Source organism: Sapajus apella, unplaced genomic scaffold, assembly GCF_009761245.1.
Source record: "Sapajus apella isolate SASKATOON/1434 unplaced genomic scaffold, GSC_monkey_1.0 scaffold18, whole genome shotgun sequence".
Classification (NCBI taxonomy): domain Eukaryota; kingdom Metazoa; phylum Chordata; class Mammalia; order Primates; family Cebidae; genus Sapajus; species Sapajus apella.
The window spans coordinates 4321381-4326281 of NW_022436958.1; the positions used below are offsets into that span (position 1 = coordinate 4321381).

Here is a 4901-nt window from a genome sequence, read left to right on the forward strand (position 1 = left end):
GAACCATACACAGTGAGGAGAACCGTGAACACCGACAGCTCACCTCAGAGTCCTCGGGTACTTCTCCCTGGTTAGTACCTCATTACTAGGGCGTCAGGATCTCCTACACAGTAGAAGTTTATAAGAACTGAGACCTGGGCCAGTCATAGCAATTGTCAATGTAGACAGTCAAATCACCCCTGGAGATTTTAGAAGCCACACATAAGGCTTCCTTTCTCCTCATTCTGTTGTGAATTTCTCGGAGAGAGGCAGAACAGTTTAGCAACCACCCCTGCAGTGAATTGTGTCACTTATCTGGAGAACCTGGTGCACTGAATTTCTTTGCTGTGTTGGGACACATAACACATGCTTTATATCTATTCTCTTCAGGACACATTGAGGGTGTCTCCAGATCGATTTCTCACAAAGTAAGTTCATGAAAGCTGGGCTGTGTTATCCAGCTGCAGGTCTCACAGCAGACAATCATATGAAGGGGTGACATCTGAAGCCACCAGCTGCATCCACTCCTTTGTCCTCTCATAGCCCCTCAGAGGCCTTCCTGAGTTACTCTGTCAGCTGAGAGGAATTGGCGGTTTGAGGGAAGGAAGTGAATTGTCATGGGGAAAAAGGCTAGAGACAAAGATGCCAGCAATGTCTCTGTTGGTATCCTTGAAATCCACAGAATCCAGAGTTGTCAAAGAAACATTATAGCATGGATTGAAATGCTGTATGTCTTTTTTTGCTGATCACCAGGATTCTGTCTTTGATAAGAAGATGGAGAATGAGAGTATACACTCAACTAATATGTCATCAATTCCTTATATTTCATACTTATAGTTTCACCTTTCACAGGAGGTAGTACACAGTTTCAGGTGGGAAAGTTCCTCTCAAACACAAATACAGGAAATTTTATTCAAGCAGTAGCCAGTTGTTGGAACTCCACAATGGAATGAGCCCATGCTTCTCTGACGTCCCAGTGCTCCTTGTCTACCCTGGACTACTGATTCTAGAGACACGCTTTACAGTTTCTAATTTGGGCATTGCCATTTAGTAGTCGAGACTATAAGCACATTTCTGAACTTTTCACAGATATAGTTGCACTATACTCAAAATGGAAAAAGTAATTATACTTCCTCATAGATTTTGTCATTATTAAATTAAAATAAAATGTAAAAGCATTTAGCACAATATCTGACAATGAGTGCTTAATAAACCAATAAAATTTAGCTATTATAAGCATTACTCTCAAGCCAATACCTCTCTGTACCCTCCTATGACATGCCAATATTCTATTTGTCTTTACTCTCTCCTCTGGGGTTCAAATGCCCCTATGTTCTTACTGCTTTTATCTCACTTTGGTTTTCTTCTATAATTCCAATCTCAGTCTAATTAACTCTTAGAATTTTTTGGCTCTTGACTGAGTAATTATTTTGTGGCAAAATGTTTCCTAGACTCCATGAACTAGATCAGAGTCTTTGGTTATTTGTTTTCAAAGGAACATACTGCCTTTCTTCCACATCAAAATCTCAGTGTGTTTCTTCATTTTATGTTTGTTTCACTCATATGACATTAAACTCCATGAAAACAAGAAGCATGTAATTATGTGCTCACCATTTTCTTCCTAATGCCTGAAAAACTGCTTGACTTGCAGGAGGGAGCCATCAAATATATTTGAAAGAAAAAAATGAGTGAACAAATAAATGCTGTCACTTGCAGGATATTCTTTATTATTTTTAAGAAACTCTGTAATGACCAACTGAGCTATTTTGGCTGCATCATTCAGATCGCTTTTTTAAATATCTTTAGGATGTTATATCAACTTCCTCCATAATAGCAGTCTCTGACTGAGGTATTTAATTTTCACTCTATCCCTTTCACTATCCTTGATGATGTACAGGCGGTAAACGAAGAGAGAGTTAAGAAAGACTGGAGGTGGTGAAGACATCCTGGATTAGGAAGCCTCTGTGAGGCCACAGGAGAGCAGTCATGCCTATTGAGCTGTTCAGATGGGCCACTGTGGCAAGAAAGTCAAGTTCCTGTTACAACTTTATGAGAGGGAGCAGTTGTGTGCATTCCTGGTAAGAATCACATTCCTCCCACCCTTCTTGGTCTCTGGTGGAAGGCCACCAAGACTGATTTATTTATACCCTTTGGCCCATATCATTATGCTCTTCCCCCCAGAAGTTAGCTTGGTTCTTTCTCTTGAAACCGTCAGCCTTTGCTGTAAACACCTCTACTTTGGGGAACCTTCTCCAACCACCCATTTAAAGTAACATTCTCCGCAGACAGACTGTCCTTCTCTCCTGTTTCATCTCTCTTTTTCATAGAATTGAATAACATCTGACAAGTGTAGATATTCATTTAATTATCATTTACCCACTCCTACTATATTTTAAGCCCTAAAGGAATATAATTTTTTTTTTTTTTTTTTTTACTTTAAAGATCAGATTTATTTGGAGAAAACAAAAAACCCACAACCCAAAGGATGGGATTTTACATGTCAAGACATCTCCCAGGTAATAAGTCTACAGATTACAAATCACTTTCATAGAAGATACTTTTGTACAAATTTTACATGTATTCAGGAAAGGGACATTAAGCAATCCCCGTTTATATTTTAATGGGGCAAGGTAGGGGAGAGGGAAAAAGCATTTTGGATACAACTATTTGGAAGGAGAGTAGGCATGAAGAGGGCAAACCCTAGCTTTTCATTATCTACAATCAATGGTTTTTCTTTAAAGAAAAAAAAAAAAACCTTTCAATCTTTAGTATCTCTTTTAAAGCCCACTTCTTAGCTACTGGCCAATCCACACCAATTATTTAAATTCACTTGGTACACATCTTTGTCCACTGGGTAAATTATATTCATTATGCCCACTGCTGCAGCAAGCATAAACCAACACCCCCGCATAGCTGAACAGGACCTAATCTATGGCTGATGGGAGAAGGGCTTGCAAACCAAGATCCAGGTGTCATTTATCCGCTAATACTGTCTACCAAGCTGATCCCTACAAAACTGCACATAAAAGCAGGAAGTTTAGCTACTGTGTTGCAAGACAAACCAGGAACTTGTTAAATAATTCTCTCCATTACCATTTATTCTCTCAGGGGAAGCTTTAAAAAAAAAAAAAGAAAGAAAGAAAAAGAAAAAGAAAACACACATTGGTCTGGCCACCTCATAAATCCAACAAGCACTGCTGTGGCATTTCAGTGGAGAAGGAAACCTGGCTGGGGGGGGTGCGGGTACGGGGGACTCAAGGTTGTAAGAAATGCTCCCAATTTAACTGTCCCTGTTCCTATTTATCCACCTTTATTTACCACCCAAGAGCATCCATTATTCTAGAGCACTCTGATCTATAAAAGGGGTGAAAGCATCAGGAGCAGACAAGGAGTGAGAACCAAAAGACATCAAGATTTGCTTGAGAAAAGCAGTGATTCTCCCTTTCACGGCTGTCCGTGGCTGAGAGAAAATGCCCAAGAGGTCATCTGCGACTTAGAGACAGCATTTTGGGAGGCTGAGAGTAGCATGAAGAATTTTGTGACATCTTGTCAAGGTTTCAACAGAATGTGGATATATTCAAACTTTCAAAAAGGACAGTGCTTAGAAAGGGTAAAACCAGGGCACAAAAAACACTGGGAATTACGACCCCCAAGTGTTTCCAGCTCCAGGAAATAACCATTCATGTTTGTTGGAGGTCACACAATTTTTCTCTATTACCTGGTGCAAAATGACTCATCTCCTCCCAAAAGCAGCTTTTCAAACCACGATTTTCCCATCTATTTTGGTCCAATAGTCTTATTCTTTATGATCTATAGACTCACTCCCAACTACCCCCTTGGGGGATTAAAAAAAATGAAGGAATTTCCCTTAGGCTGGCCCCCAAAACTCAGAATTAAATATGAGGAGGGGCCGGCAGCCTCCTGGAAGCTAAAACAACTTGAGGCTAAATCTACCTTTCCTAGAGTGGAAAATTTATTCAGATAATGTTTGAGAATTCATATATGCCACAACAGGATAAAAACTGAAAGGTAGAAGTCTCACACTTTTCCTTATACCTCCCTCCCCTACTGCCCAACCACATTCCAGACGTTTTATCACTGTCATTACCATTTCTGCTCAATGGAGGCCCCTAGACACTAATCACACTGGCAAGTGCACGGTGACACAATGCGCCACAACTTTTCCACAAAAAGCTGTAGTCTCTTTCTCTCTGGCTATATTGGCGGTTCTCCTGTTACCTCAATACTTTAAAGGCTGCAGCAGCATGCAAAAGAATTCCATTAAAAAAAAAGGTAAGAAAGGTCTCCAGGAGATGGTGAGTTTTGTTTTGTCTTGCCTGGATAGAGGTTTGATTTGCTCTCGAATGTTCCAGGGTGGAGAGAAATTAGGAGAAAGCACAGGATGTTGAGGTCTATTCAGCATAATCTTCTCCCTGGTTTTCATCTTCATCATCAACAGAGAGAGCAGCATACTTGCTCGCAGAACTGAACATGGTAGCTGGATTTTCCTCAGGTTTCTTTGGCTCAGGTGCAGATCTGGAGTCTTGATCCTTTTTGCCATCTTTCCGATCTGACTCCTTCCAGTGGTCTTTGTTCACTCCGTCTCCTGGACCACGGCTAGAGTTCCCAGTTTGCCTTTTGGGACGTTCATCCCATCTATTTTATTTTCATCTTCCCTGGCTGGTCCTTCCTCAGATGGTTGAGCTGGAGCTACTTTGCCCCCACCACTTGTAGGGGATTGCTGCCCTGTGTCTGAGCTCTGAGATCGAGCAGGAGTGTTAGAACTTCGCTTCACCCAAGCATTCTCCTTTGGCGGAGGGGCTGGCATTACCTTTAGGGGCTGATCAGGTTTGGGAGGTTTAGAAGTTGGAGAGTGACAATCTTCCTCCTTACTGAGTGTTTCATTTTCTTTTCTTTTCTTT

The 4901-nt window shown here is 41.0% G+C and overlaps 1 pseudogene across 1 annotated transcript in view; it reads right to left on the reverse strand.

Annotated features, from left to right (window-relative positions):
- Nucleotides 1-2695: 2695 nt before the first annotated feature.
- Nucleotides 2696-4901, reverse strand: part of LOC116556970 — a 3938-nt pseudogene continuing 1732 nt past the window's right edge. Inside the window, exon 2 of the transcript XR_004271286.1 lies at nucleotides 2696-4867. The product of XR_004271286.1 is annotated as a eukaryotic translation initiation factor 4B-like (transcript). The remainder of the gene's footprint in view (nucleotides 4868-4901) is intronic.